General features: G+C 35.4%; 16 non-coding genes across 16 annotated transcripts; 8 read left to right on the top strand and 8 right to left on the bottom strand.

Annotated features, from left to right (window-relative positions):
* Nucleotides 1-3,652: 3,652 nt before the first annotated feature.
* Nucleotides 3,653-3,771, bottom strand: LOC113498388. The gene has a single exon (XR_003401007.1). It is a non-coding gene; the product is annotated as a 5S ribosomal RNA (ribosomal RNA).
* Nucleotides 3,772-4,127: 356 nt separating this feature from the next.
* LOC113498387 lies at nucleotides 4,128-4,246 on the top strand. The gene has a single exon (XR_003401006.1). It is a non-coding gene; the product is annotated as a 5S ribosomal RNA (ribosomal RNA).
* Nucleotides 4,247-5,456: 1,210 nt separating this feature from the next.
* Nucleotides 5,457-5,575, bottom strand: LOC113498386. The gene has a single exon (XR_003401005.1). It is a non-coding gene; the product is annotated as a 5S ribosomal RNA (ribosomal RNA).
* A 342-nt stretch (nucleotides 5,576-5,917) lies between these two features.
* On the top strand, nucleotides 5,918-6,036 carry LOC113498384. The gene has a single exon (XR_003401003.1). It is a non-coding gene; the product is annotated as a 5S ribosomal RNA (ribosomal RNA).
* A 2,132-nt stretch (nucleotides 6,037-8,168) lies between these two features.
* Nucleotides 8,169-8,287, top strand: LOC113498396. Its single transcript, XR_003401014.1, has one exon. It is a non-coding gene; the product is annotated as a 5S ribosomal RNA (ribosomal RNA).
* Nucleotides 8,288-9,322: 1,035 nt separating this feature from the next.
* Nucleotides 9,323-9,441, bottom strand: LOC113498383. Its single transcript, XR_003401002.1, has one exon. It is a non-coding gene; the product is annotated as a 5S ribosomal RNA (ribosomal RNA).
* A 291-nt stretch (nucleotides 9,442-9,732) lies between these two features.
* Nucleotides 9,733-9,851, top strand: LOC113498382. Its single transcript, XR_003401001.1, has one exon. It is a non-coding gene; the product is annotated as a 5S ribosomal RNA (ribosomal RNA).
* Nucleotides 9,852-12,074: 2,223 nt separating this feature from the next.
* Nucleotides 12,075-12,193, bottom strand: LOC113498381. Its single transcript, XR_003401000.1, has one exon. It is a non-coding gene; the product is annotated as a 5S ribosomal RNA (ribosomal RNA).
* Nucleotides 12,194-12,503: 310 nt separating this feature from the next.
* LOC113498380 lies at nucleotides 12,504-12,622 on the top strand. Its single transcript, XR_003400999.1, has one exon. It is a non-coding gene; the product is annotated as a 5S ribosomal RNA (ribosomal RNA).
* Nucleotides 12,623-14,644: 2,022 nt separating this feature from the next.
* LOC113498379 lies at nucleotides 14,645-14,763 on the bottom strand. The gene has a single exon (XR_003400998.1). It is a non-coding gene; the product is annotated as a 5S ribosomal RNA (ribosomal RNA).
* A 1,523-nt stretch (nucleotides 14,764-16,286) lies between these two features.
* Nucleotides 16,287-16,405, top strand: LOC113498378. Its single transcript, XR_003400997.1, has one exon. It is a non-coding gene; the product is annotated as a 5S ribosomal RNA (ribosomal RNA).
* A 2,249-nt stretch (nucleotides 16,406-18,654) lies between these two features.
* Nucleotides 18,655-18,773, top strand: LOC113498374. The gene has a single exon (XR_003400993.1). It is a non-coding gene; the product is annotated as a 5S ribosomal RNA (ribosomal RNA).
* A 1,645-nt stretch (nucleotides 18,774-20,418) lies between these two features.
* On the bottom strand, nucleotides 20,419-20,537 carry LOC113498395. The gene has a single exon (XR_003401013.1). It is a non-coding gene; the product is annotated as a 5S ribosomal RNA (ribosomal RNA).
* A 361-nt stretch (nucleotides 20,538-20,898) lies between these two features.
* LOC113498377 lies at nucleotides 20,899-21,017 on the top strand. The gene has a single exon (XR_003400996.1). It is a non-coding gene; the product is annotated as a 5S ribosomal RNA (ribosomal RNA).
* Nucleotides 21,018-22,795: 1,778 nt separating this feature from the next.
* LOC113498393 lies at nucleotides 22,796-22,914 on the bottom strand. The gene has a single exon (XR_003401011.1). It is a non-coding gene; the product is annotated as a 5S ribosomal RNA (ribosomal RNA).
* Nucleotides 22,915-23,535: 621 nt separating this feature from the next.
* Nucleotides 23,536-23,654, bottom strand: LOC113498376. Its single transcript, XR_003400995.1, has one exon. It is a non-coding gene; the product is annotated as a 5S ribosomal RNA (ribosomal RNA).
* Between the last annotated feature and the right edge of the window lie 395 nt (nucleotides 23,655-24,049).

The raw sequence follows: 24,049 nt of genomic DNA, 5'->3' as shown, positions 1-24,049 counted from the left end.
AATAAACATTAGGTACTTACTCATTAGTTGGAATGTAGAACTAATAGAAACGGCAATTATATGTAGTTATTGAAATCGTTTAACAAATTAGGCACTAAAATATTACCAACTTTAATTTGGATGCAACTAAATATAAATGATTCGTTACGACTAATAGCTACTATTCAAACTTTTGCCGAAGTGTCAGCAACTAGAAACAATATTAAAAATGCGTTTTATTGGTCTATTCCTGTTTGCATTATTTGCTGGATCTTTCATGATGGGCGTCGAGGCTGAGCCAAAGATTGGAGTCCCTGTCTATAAGCCTATCTCGGTACGTACTAAGAAATTTTAATACATAAACTTCTTATTTGCATATATATATTTTTTAAGTGGTAACAAAGGTTTTTGTTAAGATCTTTTAGAGCCAATATTTACCGGATTTATTCTCACACGGACTTCTATTGATAAAACGATGCTCTTAGTCTGGAAATAAACGCCTTCTGGTGGACGAAATATGTCAATCGGATTGGCATATTCTAAATTGATGCAGACCACGCATATTGTGCCGAACAATCTCTTTTAAATTCAGCTAGCCCCCTTCTTAGGACGTTTTTGAGCATTATTTCGATGGCAAAAATGATAAAAAATTGCTTGACTTATTTGTGTAGTTATTTACACAAAGAAACACATTTTAGTTACCCGTATCCTACTACACTGTAGGTAATCATAAGTTTTATTCTGTTTACTTTCCAGCCGGCGACCAAGAAACTGATTGCTTATATGAAAACTGTGTGTGAAAACCCCGAAAAGAATCGCGAACTCTATGAAAAGTTTTGCGACAAGACCAACTAAATTCAACCATGAAACAAAGAGCTTTTCAATCTATTCCAATTTACCATAACACTGATATACAGCCTAAAATGTTACAGTTGATGTCTTTGTAATAGAAATAAATTGATATAAAAATTGCCTCAGCTTTTATTAATCTAAACAAACAAAGTCTATATAAAAGTTTTCGGGACAATCCGATTCCATTTTTATATAAAAAAAAAAACCAAAACAATATATCGCATCTGTAATAGGCAGTTGAGCATGGATATTAAAAAAGTAGTTTAAACTCGTAAAACAATTTGGCTGACCAATACAATTTGTACAACTTTTTATTCGAAACAGACAATATTGTATGCATAAACTTGTTGACCCGGCAAACGTTGTTTGGCCATATAAATTATTTCTAGGGAATTTATGGTGTAGAAGAAACATTAAATATGAATAAATTGTTGGAAATGGACCTTTATCACTTAGGGATGTGAAAATAGACTGTAACAAATTCTCAGGTCTATTAAATATACATGTAACATTTAATAAACACTTGTCTAGATGAGACCGAAGGCAAACATAATTTTAAGATTTGTTCATTTTCATGCACATGTGGTTTTGAAATTAATTAAAAAATATATGTTTACAATTTGTGTAGTAATGAATCCGAATAACGCGAGCTACCCCTCTAAAAGTGAGACGTGCTAAAGACGAATCGCCTTTGCCGTGCCACGCGTCTCAAAAAACGTTCGAACAACTGCAAGATGCATGAAACGTTGCATGATGATGACCGATATCGGTTACCCATTCCGTCGAGGTGGGTGCCCAAGAAGATTCTCCCGCCTCGCGAAAAACAAACCTTTCCGCCGTGTCTGCTATATTGTTTTACATTTTAAACTATGTTTTTGTTCATTTAACGTGCAACAAGCACTAATTAAGCTATTAAACCATCGAATGAATTTATTCGCGGCATAACACCCTTAACCCTAACAAAGTTGCCAAAACAATAAATTAAATTCTCAAGGGAATTATAACTCGTAAAACAAGCGATTGCGGCATTTTATTGCCACAAACTCGTCGTAATATTGAACTTTGTATGATAGAGTGTAGCCATTTATAACAATGACGAATTTTAGTTTATATAAACACCTAAAATAGATCAAAATAGGTTTTGTGAAATGGGCTCTACAGGACATTAAAAACTGTGATAATAAACGATCTAATTTCAAGATGCTGACTTGAGGCCAAGTTAAATATTAAAAAAAAAACCTGAAAAGTTGAAAACATAGTTTAATCACTAATTAATTGATAACACTTTTCACATAACGTAATAGTTAAGTAAGTTAATACGTTTATGATCACCTTTCTGTTTTTACCATGGTCATTGACGATACTGCAAAAAAAGCAGAGGACATTTTAAATAAGACATAGACAGACAGGTATCTGAAGCGTTTCGAATCTAAAACCTAAATAAATAAAATATATTTCAAGATCCATGAAAGAAAGCCATAGGAATTCAAGTTCCTTAACTTGAATTCCTATGGCGCACGCAACATCTGTTAATGGATCATTAACAGATGTTGCGTGTACATTGTCCAATTACGCTGTACCTGTACCTTATTTTCTATTACTTCACTTAAGTTGTAATATACGAGTACGCTAGCTAGGTACACGGAATCGAATTTTATGGACCAGCATGTATATGTATAAAAGTATATTCTCTTGTAGGGTCACTTAGGATACGAACATTCCTAATTTGATATGTGACAATCACGAATTATGATAAAGTTGAAAAAGTGTGCATGCTGTTGAGTGTGATTCGGATATTTCATCTTTAAAAGCCAGAGGTTCTTGAGCCATCTCTTATCTAAATATCAAAAAAGTACAGCAACGTCATAGAAAAGGGAAATCTGCAAAAAAAAGCATACTTGTTGCGTGGCCTACAAACGATAGCGAAACCAAAAATATTATTTTGAATTTTCGTCAAATTTTTGATTTGTCCATTTTTCAATTTTAAAAGTCTCTGCGTTTTGGCTTGTTAATCTATTTCTGGGATTTATCTACATATACGTTTCTTACCTCTTGGATTAACACATACTACTTTTATCAGACTGCCTTAAAAGAAAGCAATGTTTATTCAGCCATAACCGACATCTAGGATTGCGAATCCGCGAGCAACAGCTTATAGGTATTTCCATTGACATCGCGTGACTAGACGCAATTTAGTATTCAATAATAGGGAACATGTCCCACGATAGTTCAGTTACAAATACCACTATGTTGTCAGTTTTCTATCTTCCAAATTAGTGCTGTTTCATTAATTCAAATTGCTACGAAGATATAACAAAATGCGACAAATTTCTAAACTCATTGGCAATAAAATTCCGCAGAGGCTTTTCAAAGTGCCCATTATAACATTTATAACTCCCTGTGGGATAATCAAAATGAGAACGGGATTTGTTAATTGGTTTTCCTGTGCATTAATAAAGGAGAATTTATTCTTAGAGCTTAGATACATTAAGGCGCCTTAGTCCGGGTCCTTTGTAGTTCCCTTACTAGGTATTTAAATCATTCATATTTCAGAACCAAAAAATGGATTCCAAAATTAGGGTCCAACGAAAATTCATCTTAATGTCCTGCAAAAAATGTTTCGCTTGGACTTCGGTTTTTACTGCACGTACGAGTATCAATCAACTCTTATTAGAAAGGTAACCAAATACTAAAGGAATAATGAGAAACAGCCTTTGGATAACGTTCAGTTTTTACCCTTGAGGAACATAGCCCTAAAAATTTTTGACTGTTCGGTTTGTTCCCATATGTATCCGGTGACAGAAAAGTGTAAGTGGCAAAAAGCCAACGACACGCGGTATTCCCAGGCGGTCACCCATCCAAGTACTAACCGCGCCCGATGTTGCTTAACTTCGGTGATCGGACGAGAACCGGTGTATTCAACGTGGTATGGACGTTGGCGATAGCTAAACCAAAATAGCCTTACTTTATCTTCTGTTAAGATAAGTATGATATACGCAGAGACCAATAGAATCACTCTGTTATCTTGTCTCTCTTTCATTAATGTATCTGTCTCTTTCATTCCCCCTAAAACATTCAGTAACGCGTCACGCATGCTTCTGTCAGCTGTGACCTTGTAGGCTTTTTTAGTCGACCCAAACATACAAGTTTGTCGCCCAGATTATTTTTGTACGGTTCAATTACACGAAAACGATGTTCTCGAAAACAGTTTTTTAAATGTTATGATAAATGCAGATTATTAATAGTAAGAATTTCTAGTGTTTCTGTAACTGAACAGAAAATTTTGTAGAGCAGTCGCCAACGTCCATACCACGTTGAATACACCGGTTCTCGTCCGATCACCGAAGTTAAGCAACATCGGGCGCGGTTAGTACTTGGATGGGTGACCGCCTGGGAATACCGCGTGTCGTTGGCTTTTTTGTTTTTACATTCCAATTTTTTTCGTCTGGAACAAACATGTGTGAGATAAAATGAGAGGTTTCAGAACACTAAACTATAAAACGAAAAACGTTTTTGCTCGCTGTATTTCTTCTGATAGGTTTCTTAAGCTCTTTGACTATCATAGTTCTTTTAAGTAGCTTCTTATTAAGGAAATAAATTTCTGAAACGTTCCTGTTTTTAAGATCAAGAACGTTGAAGTTTATTTGCTCTGGTACCCAATACCTTGTCGTTTGGTAGCTGCGGCAAGTAAGCTATGGAAGTCAACCACTATTTATCTTAAGCCTGTCCTCCGCCTTCGCTTTATTCTGAAAACGAAACGCATGTGATAACAACGTAAAACCGTAGTTCGTACAACATTAACATTTAATTTACATTTAATACTTATTTCTAATATAGGATGAAAAGATTAATACTTACTGATTAGGGAAACCGTATAATAGGCTAAGGAGCGTTTTTAATACCCTCCTTCATATTTGAAACTAACACCACTAAAAAAAGTAGCACCGAGAAATACATTTTGATAAGGAAACGTGTGTCTACGAAAATACTATGAATGACTTAAAACGGTGTCCACATATGTATATATCGGTTTCAGTCTTTTATACTGTCCACAAATAATTTTAATTGATAGTAACATTAAGGAGACACATGAATACACTACCAGTTTTATAATATATGGAAGAGAGAGAAGAAAAATAAATTATATTAATTTATTCACTTCCAACTGCTGAAAAACTGATTTAAAGCAGAAAGTCAAAACAAGAGTCCAAGCTCTCTCCTTTGTCTTTAAATCAGTTTTTCAGCAGTTTTCAGTACTTCATTAACCCCTAATTGATTCTTCAGTCTCCCCTTAATAGATACCAGTTTATGTATGTTTATCTGTTTTCTAAGAACGCGTCTGTTCTTTAAGAAAACCGTGCACTTGAAATGATTTAATAAACCATCTATTTTATAACTTTTACATTTATTTCTTTTTTGCAAGGCTACAGTAACATATTCAGCCGAAGAGGAATGTTGTACCAATAAATCCAATGCGAACATAAAATGAAAAATAAATATGATTCTGAGTGTTACAGATTCGGTACCCTTTGGGAAAAGTAAGCCAAAATAAATTTTGGCTGTTGAATTCAAGCCCATCTGGTGTTACTGTCAAAATGTCCTGACAGAAAACAAAACTGGCAAAAAGCCAACGACACGCGGTATTCCCAGGCGGTCACCCATCCAAGTACTAACCGCGCCCGATGTTGCTTAACTTCGGTGATCGGACGAGAACCGGTGTATTCAACGTGGTATGGACGTTGGCGATAATACAATCAAAATAGCTTTGCTGTATCATCCTTTAGAGTTGGTATAAAACACACATACACCAATAAAATCACAATATTATCTTGTCTCTCCTTCTTCATATAACCACCTCTTTCATTCTCCCTAAAACACGCATCACGCACACTCCTATCAGCGGTGACCTGGGTGTGTTTTTTAGTCGACCCAGACATCCAAGTTTGTCGTATTTATATTGTCTGTATTTTTGTAGAGTTCTATTACATTAAAAGGACGTCCTCGTAGATAAATGTTAACGCAGATTAATAGTTGTAAGAATTTCTAGTGTTTCCTGTAACTGAACAGAAAATTTTGCTTAATAGTCGCCAACGTCCATACCACGTTGAATACACCGGTTCTCGTCCGATCACCGAAGTTAAGCAACATCGGGCGCGGTTAGTACTTGGATGGGTGACCGCCTGGGAATACCGCGTGTCGTTGGCTTTTTGCCAGTTTTGTTTTCTATCAGGACTTTTTGATTTTGATCATATTTTCTCTGGTACACAATTTCTATTTCTGCTGTTTGGCAGCTGTAGCAAACAAACATTATAACAAGTAAATAAATTGTTTATATCAGAATTTTTGCTAAGAAAGAAGTTATAGTAAACCGTTCTTTGTTTTATGTATGCCTCCTACCTTTCATTTTATTCTGAAAATAATAACTTCACACTAGTTCGTAGAAAACATTAACAATTAATTTACCTTCATTACTTATTTAAAAAATAGGATGACAAAATAGGTGCTTACCGATTAGGGAAACTGTTAATTAGGCTACGGAGTATATTTAATAACCTCCTTCGTATTTGAAGTTAAAACCACAGCCTAAAAATAATATTATTTTTAAACTGTGCTAAAACCCAATTAACAAACGTAGCGCCCAGAAATGTATTTTGATAAAGAAACGTAGTAATTTCGGGGAGACATTCCCCGAAATTACTACGACTAACATAAAACTGCATTCACATTAACATCGGTTCTAGACTTCCAGCCTATTATAATTTATACGGTCTACAAATTAGAATAGTTTAATTGATAGTAACATTACGAAAATGCATTTCTAAATTACCCGTTTCAATCCAGTCGTAATAAACAAACCACCATCGTGTCACCCATTGTTTTGAAATAAAATCTCATTAAAGCTGTCTTTTACTATATCTTTCATTATCAAGTAAAATAAAAAGAAGATTCTTAAAATAATCAACAGTCAGCTCTTATTGTATGGATATACGGAAACTTCTACTGGTCACTGCAAGTCTCTAGTGAAAATATTTTAGGTACTGGCAAACGAAAGTAGAGACTGAAAAGGAGTAAATGTAAAAAGAATCTGCAAAATATTGACCGGAATTGTTTTTAAAGAAGCCTTGGCTGCCTGTTATGTATGTGCGTAAAGTCGTAACTTCAAACAGACAAAGTGCACTGAAGTTTCGTGTTGTATGATTAGTATTTCGCTCGTAAGCGTTACGACGCTTAGTAAATAAACAATCTGTATTCTAAGCGTTCAAACTTGTGTAAAAGAGTAAAGAATATCAATCCATCCAATTAATGTCCACATTAGCAGACACCAATATGAAGATAATAAGATTATCGGAATTAAAATAAATATTAATGAATGTGTTCACTTTCAAATGCTGAAAAACTGATTAAAAGCAGAAAGATATAACAAGAGCTGAAGCTCTATCCTTTGTCATTAAATCAGTTTTCAGCAGTTTTCACTATTTCATTAACCCCTAATTCATTCTCCAGTTTTCCCGTTAAAGATACTAGTTTAACAAAATATCTATAAGTTTCTATAGTTTTAAATCATTAGTGTAATACATCTGACCATTAACTAATTCGTTAGCGCTGTATAAAAGACCCGACCAAGAGTCACCATCATTACTAGAACATTTCCATTCAAGATGCATTGTTCAAAACTGTTCATCTTTGTGTTCCTGGCGTTGGCCATGATGATGAGCGCGCAAGCAGCGCGGCACAGAGCAGCTCGGGTATGTACAGTTTGATACAAGAGAGTTAATTTCGAAGTAATTTTTAAAGTATTAGTAGCCTTCTATTTAGTGTAAGTGACAATGTATGTATAATAAGTATTGTTTTATCTGTTTTACAGTCGGTTATCGGCGTGTGGCGGGATGAGAACGACGGCAGGCCCTCGTCTAGGTCTGTTCCATTTTCCGCTCCACAGTAAAATTAAGTACTGATTAAAGTATTGAACTCAATGAATGTTTTTTTTTCTGATTATTTCCGCCACCTTTCTAATTTCACAAATTACATCACAAATGAAATTCTTCATAATTTTTTTGTGGATAGCAGTAAATGGATAAATGCAGTAAATTAATTTTTGATAAGGTAATAGAGTTTTTAAAGTTGGAGAATATTATTATTGCAAAGTGATATGGGAATTAATAAAAGAGATCAGTTGGGACCCATTTTTTGTTAAGTATAATAGAATGAAGTTAATAAAATTAATGCTCATGTTAAATTAAAGTGGCAAAAAGCCAACGACACGCGGTATTCCCAGGCGGTCACCCATCCAAGTACTAACCGCGCCCGATGTTGCTTAACTTCGGTGATCGGACATATACCACGTCCATACCACGTTGAATACACCGGTTCTCGTCCGATCACCGAAGTTAAGCAACATCGGGCGCGGTTAGTACTTGGATGGGTGACCGCCTGGGAATACCGCGTGTCGTTGGCTTTTTGCCAGTCTCATTTGCTGTCAGTACTTTTTCTTGGGCTACTTTCCCATAGGGCAAAATTTTGCAGCAAATCATTGTGTGTTTTATGCGTGTTTTCGGCCTTATAAATACTTCATTCTGAAATCGAAATACTTATATTAATAACATCAAACTTTAGTTTTTTCAAAACATTAACAATTAGTTTATCTTCAAGACTTATTTTCAAAAATAGGATGAGAATAATAGGTACTTACCGATTAGGGAAACTATTAATGACCAGTTTCAATCCAGTAATAATCAAACCAGTAGCATTACACCCATAGTATGACATAAAATGACATGATGAACAATCATCAAGTCTTTTATGTAGAAACAACAGACAATAAGTAAATGTTCTAATCTTTTTCTTTCCTGTTATTCTAGAGATGAACTAAATGGGATTCAATATTAGGATCCAACGAAAATATATCTTTAAATTATGGTAAAAGTTTTCGCCTAAACTTCAGTTTTCACACAACGCTCCCACTCACTTATATCAATAAAGTATCCAAACGCAAATTAAAGAAGTGACGTTTAATGCTAATCGAACAATGCGTTCCAAAATTTTCAACCAAGAAAAATCTGAAATAAAAAACTACTTACCAACAAAGTTGGTTTACTCCAGAAAGTAAATACATTGAAATATTCTTGATTTTGTGAATTTGAAACTTTAAGAGTACCTATCGTACTTACCGATACAAGAAACTATTTTAAAAACCTGTGCCTGGGCTAGGGAGTACGGATATTTTGAGGATGACAGATTCAAGCGAAAGATGTTACCGGCTACTTAGAAGTCCGAGTATGGAGATCTCTATGCAGCCTACTCGAGCACAATGGCCTAAGGCTTATGAAGTGTTCAGATCGGTTTCGATTCGAGTGCTGTCTGTATTGCCTGACAAAATTTTAATGTTTAAGCCAACGGGCGTGAGCCATAAAAGTAATAAGAGAAGTTTTAAAAGGCAGTTTTACTTAGAAAAGTAAAGGAGAAACTAAAACAGAATTCATAATAAGTAAAAAGCCAACGACACGCGGTATTCCCAGGCGGTCACCCATCCAAGTACTAACCGCGCCCGATGTTGCTTAACTTCGGTGATCGGACGAGAACCGGTGTATTCAACGTGGTATGGACGTTGGCGACGGTTTACCCAAAATAGCTTTACAGTATCACCCATAGAATCACTATGTTATCTTGTCTCTCTTTCATGTATGTATCGGTCCCTTTCATTCCCCCTAACATATTTAGTAACGCGTGACGTACACGCTGTCAGCTGCGACCTTGTAGATTTAAAAGGCCTCATACAGTTACGATTTCGTCGCTTGTAATGATGTAGATAAAAGATAAGAAATCTCTTGCATTACAAATGACTAGCGTTACAGAATTTATGAGTATTTCCAGTAACTGAACAGATAAATATATAAAGCATTCGCCAACGTCCATACCACGTTGAATACACCGGTTCTCGTCCGATCACCGAAGTTAAGCAACATCGGGCGCGGTTAGTACTTGGATGGGTGACCGCCTGGGAATACCGCGTGTCGTTGGCTTTTGCCAGTTTTATTTTCTGGCAGGACTTTTTGACAGTAACACCAGATAGGCCTGAATTCAACAGCCAATAGTTTTTTTTGGCATACTTTCCCAAAGAGTACCGAAACTGGAACACTGTTGGAATCATCGCTTTTTATTAAAATAAAACTTGGACAGAAAAAATATTAAAAATTCATTGGTGCAGCATTCCACTTTGGTTGAAAAATTTGACCACAAGAATGTTGTAAATGATGAAGATTTTTCAACAATCTGAACCTGTAGTCTTGCAACAAATAAACAAAGATAAAATTATTATATTATTATTGGTTTATTTAATCATTTGAAGTGCAGAACTTTCTTAAAGAACAGACGCGGGCCTGTCGTCGTCGTCTTCCCGAAACACGCCGATAACCGACGGGAAAACAGATAAAACATAATATAGTACATACATTGTCACTAACGCTAAGTAGAAGGAAGTAAGTACTTGAAAAATAAAAATAATAATAATATACTTTATTTGTTACGAAAAAAAAAAGGGACAAGTGCGAGTTGAACTCGCGTGAAGAGGGTTCCATACGATGTTACCTATCATGTTTTTGGAGTTAAAAAATATGTTCTCCCACACATTCCACCTGCAAATGTAAGTTGGTACGCACAATATTGAGTGATTTACCATGTTATTTTAATATCATGGACTTCTTATAGGTTTTCCTATAATCTATAAGGAGAAAACTAATTTCTGTATTTTTTTCGGAGATAAGGGGGGGGAATGGTCAATTTTGGTTCTATTTTCTTGAATAACTTGGAAACTATTTATTTTAAAATTACAAAAAAATACATTTAAGATCTTCTCAACAAGACCTTTCATTTGATATGCCACACGATGCAGTTTTCAGATTATTTTTTTTTAATTTTCCCCTTCCCCTCCAAAAATGACCCCCATATACAGATTTCATCTGCTCACCTCACACCTGTGTTTGGGTCACAGGAATTGATATGTGTCCCAAATTTCAACTTAATGGTCTAATAGATTCGGAGATAATTGACTGTAAGCGACGGACAGACAGACACACGAGTGATCCTATAAGGGTTCCGTTTTTGTATTCAGACGTACGAATCCCTAAAAACAAATTCGGTTACATGGATAACTTAGAAATTAACTCTTTTGTATAAAACTCTACATACCCGGGCTGCTCTGTTCCGCAATCCTTGCACGCTCATCATCATGGCCAACGCCAGGAACACAAAGATGAACAATTTTGAACAATGCATCTTGAATGGAAATGTTCTTGTAGTGAAGGTGGCTCTTGGTCGGGTCTTTTATACAGAGCTAACGAATCAGTTAATGTGCAAATGTATTACACTAAAGATTTAAAACTGTATAGACTTATAGATACATATTTTATTAAACTGTGTTTCTTTTTATTAGGAAAACTGGTGAATGAATTGGGGGTTTATGCTATAGTGAAAACTGATTTAAAGACGAAGGAGCTACGGCTCTTGTTTTGCCTTTCTGCTTTATATCAGCTTTTCCGCAGTTGGAAGTGAATAAATTCATTATATATCTCTTTTAATTCCGATAACTTTAGTGAATCCCAATTGATGTCGGCTCAGTGTAGTAAAACACGGCTTTAATGAGATTTTATATCGACATTTTATATCATAGACACATTGTTTCCTTATCAAAATGTATTTCTCGGCGCTATTTTTGTTAGTGGTTTTAGTTTCAAATATGAAAGAGGGTATTAAATACGCTCTTTAGCCTATTAAACGATTACCCTAATCGGTAAGCGCCTTGCAAATGTTTTGTACGAACTAGTGTGACATTATTGTTTTCAGAGAGACGGCGGAAGACAGACGGCATATAACAAAAAATGATTTACTATAACTACTATGTATCTTTTTTATATACACAGTATAAGCTTTTAGCTTACTTGCTACAGCTGCGAAACGAGAAGGTATTGGGTTATAGAGAAAATGAACAGCAATGTTCCTGACCTTTAAAATAAGGAATTATAAGAGTTATTTTCATGAATAAGAAGCTATTTAAAAAGACTATGTAACATTAGAGCTTAAGAAACCTTTCAGAAGAACTATAGCGAGCAAAAACGTTTTTTGTTTTGTAGTTTAGTGGTTCTGAAACCTGTCATAATATATTATTGCGGTGAAGTATACTCAGCTGTCAACTTCTATCTCACACTAGTTTGTTCAAGACGAAAAAAAAATAGAATACAAAAACAAAAAGCCAACGACACGCGGTATTCCCAGGCGGTCACCCATCCAAGTACTAACCGCGCCCGATGTTGCTTAACTTCGGTGATCGGACGAGAACCGGTGTATTCAACGTGGTATGGACGTTGGCGATAGTACAATCAAAATAGCTTTGCTGTATCATCCTTTAGAGTTGGTATAAAACACACATACACCAATAAAATCACAATATTATCTTGTCTCTCCTTCTTTATATAACTACCTCTTTCATTCTCCCTAAAACACGCATCACGCACACTCCTATCAGCGGTGACCTGGCTGTGTTTTTTAGTCGACCCAAACATCCAAGTTTGTCGTATTTACATTGTCTGTATTTTTGTAGATAAACGATAACGCAGATTAATAGTAGTAAGAATTTCTAGTGTTTCCTGTAACTGAACAGAGAATTTTGCTCAGTAATCGCCAACGTCCATACCACGTTGAATACACCGGTTCTCGTCCGATCACCGAAGTTAAGCAACATCGGGCGCGGTTAGTACTTGGATGGGTGACCGCCTGGGAATACCGCGTGTCGTTGGCTTTTTGCCAGTTTTGTTTTCTATCAGGACTTTTTGATTTTGATCATATTTTCTCTGGTACACAATTTCTATTTCTGCTGTTTGGCAGCTATAGCAAACAAACATTACAAGTAAATAAATTGTTAATATCAGAATTTTTGCTAAGAAAGAAGTTATAGTAAACCGTTCTTTGTTTTATGTATGCCTCCTACCTTTCGTTTTATTCTGAAAATAATAACTTCACACTAGTTCGTAGAAAACATTAACAATTAATTTACCTTCATTACTTATTTAAAAAATAGGCTGACAAAATAGGCGCCTACCGATTAGGGAAACTGTTAATTAGGCTACGAAGTATATTTAATAACTTCCTTCGTATTTGAAGTCAAAACCACAGTCTAAAAATCATATTATTTTTATACTGTGCTAAAAACCCAATTAACAAACGTAGCGCCCAGAAATGCATTTTTATAAAGAAACGTAGTAATTTCGGGGAGACATTCCCCGAAATTACTACGACTAACATAAAACTGGCCTATTATAATTTATACGGTCCACAAATTAGAATAGTTTAATTGATAGTAACATTACGAAAATGCATTACCAGTTTCAATCCAGTCGTAATAAACAAACCACCATCGTGTCACCCATTGTTTTGAAATAAAATCTCATTACAGCTGTCTTTTACTATATCTTTCATTATCAAGTAAAATAAAAAGAAGATTCTTAAAATAATCAAGAGTCAGCTCTTATTGCATGGATATACGGAAACTTCTACTGGTCACTGCAAGTCTCTAGTGAAAATATTTTAGGGACTGGCAAACGAAAGTAGAGACTGAAAAGGAGTAAATGTAAAAAGAATCTGCAAAATATTGACCGGGATTGTTTTTAAAGAAGCCTTTGCTGCCTGTTATGTATGTGCGTAAAGTCGTAATTTTTAAGAGACAAAGTGCACTGAAGTTTCGTGTTGTATGATTAGTATTTCGCTCGTAAGCGTTACGACGCTTAGTAAATAAACAATCTGTATTCCAAGCGTTCAAACTTGTGTAAAAGAGTAAAGAATATCAATCCATCCAATAAATGTCCACATTAGCAGACACCAATAAGAAGATAATAAGATTATCGGAATTAAAATAAATATTAATGAATGTGTTCACTTTCAAATGCTGAAAAACTGATTTAAAGCAGAAAGACATAACAAGAGCTGAAGCTCTATCCTTTGTCATTAAATCAGTTTTCAGCAGTTTTCACTATTTCATGAACCCCTAATTCATTCTCCAGTTTTCCCGTTACAGATACTAGTTTAACAAAATATCTATAAGTTTCTATAGTTTTAAATCATTAGTGTAATACATCTGACCATTAACTAATTCGTTAGCGCTGTATAAAAGACCCGACCAAGAGTCACATTCACTACAAGAACATTTCCATTCAAGATGCATTGTTCAAAACTGTTCATCTTTGTGTTCCTGGCGTTGGCCATGATGATGAGCGTGCAAGCAGCGCGGCGCAGAGCAGCTCGGGTATGTACAGTTTGATACAAGAGAGTTAATTTCGAAGTAATTTTTAAAGTACAATGCCTTCTATTTAGTGTTAGTGACAATGTATGTATAATAAGTATTGTTTTATCTGTTTTACAGTCGGTTATCGGCGTGTGGCGGGATGAGAACGACGGCAGGCCCTCGTCTAGGTCTGTTCCAGTTTCCGCTCCACAGTAAAATTAACTACTGATTAAAGTATTGAACTTAATGAATGTTTTTTTTTTCTGATTATTTTACATTTCGGCCATCTTTCTGATTTCACTACTTTAAAAATTATATCACAAATGAAATTCTTCATAATTTTTTTGTGGCTGATAGCAGTAAATTGATAAATGCAGTAAATACATTTTTGAAAAGGTAATAGAGTTTTTAAAGTTGGAGAATATTATTATTGCAAAGTGATATGGGAATTAATAAAAGAGATCAGTTGGGACCCATTTCTTGTTAAGTATAATAAAACGATGTTAATAAAATTAATGCTCATATTAAATGAAAGTGGCAAAAAGCCAACGACACGCGGTATTCCCAGGCGGTCACCCATCCAAGTACTAACCGCGCCCGATGTTGCTTAACTTCGGTGATCGGACGAGAACCGGTGTATTCAACGTGGTATGGACGTTGGCGACTGCTCTACAATTTTATCTGTTCATTTCCTGAAAACACTATAAATTCTTCTTACTGACACTTGCTTGTGGTAAACGACCTACCGAAGGTTGTTAGACACGGGGCATGTTTACTATTTGCAGATGACCTTAAATTGCTGCTTGAGGTTAAAAGTACTTCTGACTGCGAACGATTGCAGGATGACATTAACAGTTTGGTGGAGTGGAGTTTTAATAATAAACTCTACTTTAATGTATCCAAGTGCTCAGTTATGTCATTCACTCGCGCACGGACGCCAATATGCTACGAGTACAAGATAGAAGCCGCACCATTACAACGAGTCTCGCAGGTAAGGGATCTAGGGGTGATTGTTACACCGGAGTTACACTTTCGGGAACATATTGTCAAAATATGTAAAAAGGCCTATAGGAATCTGGGTTTAGTGTTAAGACAATCTCAAGGGTTTTCTAACGTTGCGGCAATTAAGGTCTTGTATGACGCACTGGTTAGGAGTCACCTGGAGCACAGTGCTGTCATATGGGCCCCGCACGAGGCTAAGTACAACGTCATGCTGGAACGAGTGCAAAACAAGTTTACGAGGCACTTGTACTACAAATTATATGGGGTATATCCATTTTACCCTTTAATGTACCCTACCTTATTTGTATTAGGGATGGTCGGGTACAACGAACTTAGAGTACGTCGCGAGTTTACACTTGTTACGTACCTAGTAAAAGTACTGAGGGGAATATTGTGTAATCCGGGAGTTCTGCAGCAAATGAGTCTGAGTGTTCCGGATCGGTACGTTTGGAGACGACGGCGTCCACCATTGCTGCTAGTACCAACAGCCAGAACTAACTTACTCGCCAAATCGGCTGTGACCCGAGCAATTAGGATTATTAACGAACTGCACCTTAAGACTGACATATTTGTAGGTAGCTTAAGTGATTTTAATAAAAACTTATTGTTTATACTTTGTTATAAAAATGAATAGATAATAATAATAATAGGTATTAAGTAATACATACATAAATAAAAATAATATTGTGTTCATGGGTAGGTATAAGTTTAGTTAAGAAACAAAGAATTAACGTATAAATAATTATTTAAATAGAATTAAGCATACTGTTTTTATGTAATGTGTTATAGATATAAGTTGTGAGTGCTTAACTGTCGCATTAGGTATTGCCTGTAAGGATAGTTTTAAGTTGGTCAATAAATAAATAAATAAATAAATAAATAAATAATGATAAAATCTGTTATCTATGAGGGAAGGTTTCAGTATAATTAACTTTATAGGTATCAATGATTTAGAACCGTACAATAATAGTCCGAACGACGAACTTGTATGTTTGGGTCGACTAAAAAAACCTACAAGGTCACAACTGTTAGGAGTGTGCGTGACGCGGTTTGAATCTTTTAGGGGAATGAAAGAGGCAGACATATAAATGAAAGAGAGACAAGATAACGGTGTGATTCTATTGGTGTATGCATACAATGTATTATACAGTTGATAGAGCATAGCTATTTTGGTATACTGAATGCCAACGTCCATACCACGTTGAATACACCGGTTCTCGTCCGATCACCGAAGTTAAGCAACATCGGGCGCGGTTAGTACTTGGATGGGTGACCGCCTGGGAATACCGCGTGTCGTTGGCTTTTTGCCAGTCTCATTTGCTGTCAGTACTTTTTCTTGGGCTACTTTCCCATAGGGCAAAATTTTGCAGCATATCATTGTGTGTTTTATGCGTGTTTTCGGCCTTATACTACATTCTGAAATCTGAAATCGAAATACTTGTATTAATAACATCAAACTGGAGTTTTTTCAAAACATTAACAATTAGTTTTTTTATTTGGGAAACAAACGGATATAATATAGTTAATATAAAATACATACAAAATAAACAGTACTCAATCCAGAACAGTTTCCACACTAAATTAAAACATTTGCGCCAAATGCGATACTGAATAAAATTTAAAAATAATTGCAAACAAATATAAACAATTTAGATAAAAAAAATAGAAGTTACCTTACATCTACGTATCGAGGAACAATATTAATTACTAGAAGCATGAACCAGACAGTCGTGAACAGATTTTTTAAATTTGGGCAAAGAGATATAAAATATATCTAAATTACAACTATTATTAATTAGATTATTGTACAAGCGGCAGGATCTTATTATAAATAAGTTGTTACCATAATTAGTTCGGGTAGTGGGCGTATAAAACAAAGATTTGTCACGAACATTGAAACGCGGGCATCTCAGACCTATTTTGCTTAGGAGGTAAGAAGAGTCAACTTGATTTCTAACAATTTTATATAAAAATAGTAAATCTCGTTCATTACGCCGGGCCTGTAGAGTGGGTAAATAAGGTAGACTTATGGGGTGTTTATTATTTCTCCATGTCAAATGCTTCATTAATTTATTTTGGATACCTTGTATCTGATCAATATAAATATTGTATTGCGGATTCCACACTATAGATGCATACTCGAGAATGGGTCTTACAATGGTCTTATACATGAGTAATAATGTAGATAAGCGCTTAAAATCTTTAGAAACCCTCAACACAAACCCTAGTAGGCGATAAGCTTTATTCGTAACAGCAGTGATTTGGCTATCAAATATTATCGAAGATTAGTTTATCTTCAAGACTTATTTTCAAAAATAGGATGAGAATAATAGGTACTTTCCGATTAGGGAAACTATTAATGACCAGTTTCAATCCAGTAATAATCAAACCAGTAGCATTACACCCATAGTATGACATGATGATGAACAATCATCAAGTCTTTTATGTAGAAACAACAGACAATAAGTAAATGTTCTAATCATTTTCTTTCCTGTTATTCTAGAGATGATTAGTTCATCTCTAAAATAACAGGAAAGAAAAAGATAGAAAAAGAAAAAGATGGGATTCAATATTAGGATCCAACGAAAATATATCTTAAAATTATGGTAAAAGTTTTCGCCTAAACTTCAGTTTTCACAAAACGCTCCCACTCACTTATATCAATAAAGTATCCAAACGCGAATTAAAGAAGTGACGTTTAATGCTAATCGAACAATGCGTTCCAAAATTTTCAACGAAGAAAAAATCTGAAAAAAAAAACTACTTACCAACAAAGTTTGTTTACTCCAGAAAGTGCCTACATTAAAATATTCTTGATTTTGTAAATTTGAAACTTTAAGAGTACCTATCGTACTTACCGATACAAGAAACTATTTTCAAAACCTGTGCTTGGGCTATGGAGTACGGAAACTTTGAGGACGACAGATTCAAGTGGAAGATGTTACCGGCTACTTAGAAGTCCGAGTATGGAGATCTCTATGCAGCCTTCTCGAGCACAATGGCCTAAGGCATATGAAGAGTCCAGATCGGTTTCGATTCGAGTGCTGTCTGTATTGCCTGACAAAATTTTAATGTTTAAGCCAACGGGCGTGAGCCATAAAAGTAATAAGAGAAGTTTTAAAAGGCAGTTTTACTTAGAAAAGTAAAGGAGAAACTAAAACCATCAAAGTCACCCATCCAAGTACTAACCGCGCCCGATGTTGCTTAACTTCGGTGATCGGACGAGAACCGGTGTATTCAACGTGGTATGGACGTTGGCGACGGTTTACCCAAAATAGCTTTACAGTATCACCCATAGAATCACTATGTTATCTTGTCTCTCTTTCATGTATGTATCGGTCCCTTTCATTCCCCCTAACATATTTAGTAACGCGTGACGTACACGCTGTCAGCTGCGACCTTGTAGATTTAAAAGGCCTCATACAGTTACGATTTCGTCGCTTTTCAATGATGTAGATAAAAGATAAGAAATCTCTTGCATTACAAATAACTAGCGTTACAGAATTTATTAGTATTTAAAGTAACTGAACAGATAAATATATAAAGCATTCGCCAACGTCCATACCACGTTGAATACACCGGTTCTCGTCCGATCACCGAAGTTAAGCAACATCGGGCGCGGTTAGTACTTGGATGGGTGACCGCCTGGGAATACCACGTGTCGTTGGCTTTTTGCCAGTTTTATTTTCGAGCAGGACTTTTTGACAGTAGTACCAGATAGGCCTGAGTTCAACAGCCAACACTTTTTTTGCTGACTTTCCCATAGAATACCGAAACCGGAACAGTGTTAGAATCATCACTTTTTTTATTTAAAAAAAACTTTGAAAGAAAAATATTAAAAATTTCTTGGTGTAGCATTCCACTTTGGTTGAAAAATTTGACCACAAGAATGTTGTAAATGATGAAGATGTTTCTGTAGTCTTGCAACAAATATAAATTTATCATATTATTTAATGGTTTATTAAATCATTTGATGTGCAGAACTTTCTTAAAGAACAGACGCGGGCCTGTCGTCGTCGTCTTCCCGAAACACGTCGATAACCGACTGGAAAACAGAAGAAACATAATATAGTACATTCATTGTCACTAACGCTAAGTAGAAGGAAGTAAAGTAAGTACTAGAAAAATAATAATAATATACTTTATTTGTTACGAAAAAAAAACAAATTCGGTTTCATGGATAACTTAGAAATTAACTGTTTTGTATAAAACTCTACATACCCGGGCTGCTCTGTTCCGCAATCCTTGCACGCTCATCATCATGGCCAACGCCAGGAACACAAAGATGAACAGTTTTGAACAATGCATCTTGAATGGAAATGTTCTTGTAGTGAAGGTGGCTCTTGGTCGGGTCTTTTGTACAGAGCTAACGAATCAGTTAATGTGCAAAGGTATTACACTAAAGATTTAAAACTGTATAGACTTATAGATACATATTTTATTAAACTGTGCTTCTTTTTATTAGGAAAACTGGTGAATGAATTGGGGGTTTATGCTATAGTGAAAACTGATTTAAAGACAAAGGAGAGAGCTAAGGCTCTTGTTTTGCCTTTCTGCTTTATATCAGCTTTTCCGCAGTTGGAAGTGAATAAATTCATTATATATCTCTTTTAATTCCGATAACTTTAGTGAATCCCAATTGATGTCGGCTCAGTGTAGTAAAACACGGCTTTAATGAGATTTTATATCGACATTTTATATCATAGAGACATTGTTTCCTTATCAAAATGTATTTCTCGGCGCTATTTTTGTTAGTGGTTTTAGTTTCAAATATGAAAGAGGGTATTAAATACGCTCTTTAGCCTATTAAACGATTACCCTAATCGGTAAGCGCCTATTTGGTCTTCAAGTATTGAAGGTAAATTAATTGCAAATGTTTTGTACGAACTAGTGTGACATTATTGTTTTCAGAGAGACGGCGGAAGACAGACGGCATATAACAAAAAATGATTTACTATAACTACTATGTATCTTTTTTATATACACAGTATAAGCTTATAGCTTACTTGCTACAGCTGCGAAACGAGAAGGTATTGGGTTATAGAGAAAATGAACAGCAATGTTCCTGACCTTTAAAATAAGGAATTATAAGAGTTATTTTCATGAATAAGAAGCTATTTAAAAAGACTAAGTAACATTAGAGCTTAAGAAACCTTTCAGAAGAACTATAGCGAGCAAAAACGTTTTTTGTTTTGTAGTTTAGTGGTTCTGAAACCTGTCATAATATATTATTGCGGTGAAGTATACTCAGCTGTCAACTTCTATCTCACACTAGTTTGTTCAAGACGAAAAAAAAATAGAATACAAAAACAAAAAGCCAATGACACGCGGTATTCCCAGGCGGTCACCCATCCAAGTACTAACCGCGCCCGATGTTGCTTAACTTCGGTGATCGGACGAGAACCGGTGTATTCAACGTGGTATGGACGTTGGCATTCAGCGAACTAAAATAGCTGTGCTCTATCAACTGTATAATACATACATACACCAATAGAATCACTCCGTTATCTTGTCTCTCTTTCATTTATATGTCTGCCTCTTTAATTCTCCCTAAAGATTCAACACCGCGTCACGCACACTCCTAACAGCTGTGACCTTGTAGGTTTTTTTAGTCGACCCAAACATAAAAGTTCGTCGTTCAGATTATTATTGTACGGTTTTAAATCATTGATACCTAAAAGTTAATTACACTGAAACCATGTTCTCATAGATAACAGATTTTATCTTTAGCAAGTGTTAGCAAGAAGAATTTATAGTGTTTTCAGGAAATGAACAGATAAAATTGTAGAGCAGTCGCCAACGTCCATACCACGTTGAATACACCGGTTCTCGTCCGATCACCGAAGTTAAGCAACATCGGGCGCGGTTAGTACTTGGATGGGTGACCGCCTGGGAATACCGCGTGTCGTTGGCTTTTTGTTTTAGCATTCGGTTTTTTTTCTCTAAGTAAAACTCTGCCTCTTCAGTTCTCTTGTAACTTCTATCTTTTCATGTTGGTTAAACACATTAAATTAGTTTTTAAGCGTTTTCTTTTACTCTGGGATTAGCAGGAGTATTTTTAAAGCCGGATTTTATTAAGAAAGTATCTTATTTTTAAGATTAAGAACGTCACTTTTCATTTTCTTTGGTACCCGATGTTTCATCCTTGTAAGCTGAAGCAAACAAACTTTGATAGTTAATACATTATTTATTTTAGAATTTTAACTTTGCACTGATAGTAAACCATTATGTGTCTTCTTAAGCATGTGTTCCGCCTTTTACTGGATTCTGAAAACGAAATACATGTGTTAAAACCGACAAAACATAAACAAATAATTTTAAATAATCACTTATTAAAAATAATGTAGGTATCGTAAAATAGGGACTTACCTATTAGGGGTACCATTTAATGGGTTCCGGTGCGTATTTAATACCCTCCTTTAAATTTGAAGCCAAAACGACTAACAAAATTAGTGTCCAGAAATACATTCTGATAAAGAAACAATGTATCTTCGAAAATACGACTTACTTAAAACTATTCAAATTAACATCGGTTCCAGTCTTTTATACAGTCCAAAAAATTTGTTTAATTGAAAGTAACATTAAGAAAATGCATTTTGACATTATCAGTTTCAATCCAGTAACAATAAGCAAACCACCATCGCATTTCCCATTGTTTTGAAATAAAGTGTAGGTACCTAATTAAGGCTGCGTTTTACCAGATGCGCAAAATTTTTCTTGCGATGGAATGGAATAGAGTTTAAAAATGAGTATGCATGGGTCATTCAATTAAACCCGCGATTATAGCAGAGCCTAGCAGAATAATCACATCTCACCAATCACCGCTTGCTTTGCGCTTTCTTAGCCTGGATATGAAAAACGGCGCAACATATCCGAGAGAAGCTGTGTAAAAGAGGAAAAGATTAAGAATAACTTTGAATAAAAGTGGAGTAGATCTATTATTATTAAAGTATTAGTGTAAAAGATATATCTATTAACTAATTTGTGAGCTCTGTATAAAAGACCCGACCAAGAGTCACATTTACTACAAGAACATTTCCATTCAAGATACATTGTTCAAAACTGTTCATCTTTGTCTTCCTGGCGTTGGCCATGATGATGAGCGCGCAAGCATCGCGGCAGAGATCAGCCCGGGTGTGTAGAGTTCAAACAAAATTATTAATTTCTCTGCTCTTTATTCTTCTTACAGTACAATATTATTATGTCTACTTAGTGTTCCCTACAATAATGTATATTTTTTGTCGTTTTCCAGTCGGTTATCGGCGTGTGGCGGGAAGACAACGACGACAGGCCCGATCCTTATTATTATTCCACTCCAGCTTAAATATGATTTGAAATTATCTCATAAACGTCCCTTTTGCTAAATATTGTCTTTCATTAGCAGCCTGATGTTGATTATGCTAGTGACGCAACTTTAAAAAATTGAATAAAAACTGGTCATCATCATTATTCATTCTGATTATTTATTGCTTTAACGGCAATAGAAATATATCATCTGAGAACATTATATTCATCCACCTAGTTAGCACGGTTCATGAGACAATACCCTGGTAACAGACGAACGAAGAGAAAGAAATAAAGTTCCGTTTCTACCCTTCAAGTCCAAGTCAATCTAAGGAACAAAGGCTTTAGATTGACTTGACTGTTGGTGCCTATCTGGCACTATCTGGACAGCAAATAAAACTGGCAAAAAGCCAACGACACGCGGTATTCCCAGGCGGTCACCCATCCAAGTACTAAACGCGCCCGATGTTGCTTAACTTCGGTGATCGGACGAGAACCGGTGTATTCAACGTGGTATGGACGTTGGCGACGGTTATATCAAAATAGCTTTACAGTATCAACAGACAGGCTTAGTAAGCATTTTCCATCGCAATAATTGGACGTTCGGTACTGGGTGGAACACTAACGGTCAATACAATTTATTTCCAATTATTATGTTGCAAAATGTAACAGAGAAAGTAATTAGTTTCAAATTTAATCCTATTGCCATTCATTCATCGGCCATTGTATGTAGCAGAATCGGGGCCCGAGAGTGCAGCTAATATCCACTAAGAGTGATATTGCTGATTATTAGCTGTTGCAAGAAATAAGAATTTATAAGCTATTTTACTAACTGAAGAGAAAATTTTGCAGAGCAGTCGCCAATGTCGACAAAAATTCACCCATCAAAATAGTGACCGTATCTTCAACTCATTATTCAGTCTAAATAAATGTTATTATAGTGACCACATAAATGTATATTATCTGTGTGAAAATTTCATCCCTCTAGGTAAAACGAAATACCACGGTTTTACCCGGACATACGGCCAGACAGGAATTTAGTTCTGTTTTTACCCTTTCGGAAAGTAACTTTTAAAGTTTACTGTTCGGTAAGGGCCTATCTGGTGCTACTACAAAATAATTCATGACAGCAAATAAAAATTGTAAAAAGCCAACGACACGCGGTATTCCCAGGCGGTCACCCATCCAAGTACTAACCGCGCCCGATGTTGCTTAACTTCGGTGATCGGACGAGAACCGGTGTATTCAACGTGGTATGGACGTTGGCGACTGCTGGATCGAATTTTCTGTTTGGTTGGGTGAATTCTTATAATTCTTATTTCTTATATTAGCTACAATAATCAGTACTCACATCATTCAAAAAACTGTTATCTAGGATTACATGATTTCAGTGTAGTTGACTTTATATATAACAATACAGAAATACTAAGAACTGAACCTAAAATAAGTAATATAAGTTAAAAGTTAAGCTGAAGGGCTTCATGCTTAGCGAAGCTGACCTAGTACTAGTGAGATGTAGTAACATAGATAGATATAAGTATATATAATATTATATAAATATATAGTATAATATGTCTTTAACAAAAGTTTTAAGTGTTAAATAATAAGCATAATGTTGCGATTTGTGTTTTATTTAGTGACTGACCAGAAATAAAATAGAGT

Source organism: Trichoplusia ni, chromosome 10 (assembly GCF_003590095.1).
Source record: "Trichoplusia ni isolate ovarian cell line Hi5 chromosome 10, tn1, whole genome shotgun sequence".
In the NCBI taxonomy this organism is placed as follows: domain Eukaryota; kingdom Metazoa; phylum Arthropoda; class Insecta; order Lepidoptera; family Noctuidae; genus Trichoplusia; species Trichoplusia ni.
Note: the sequence above shows the minus strand (reverse complement) of the source record. Positions and strands in the feature narration are given on the sequence as shown.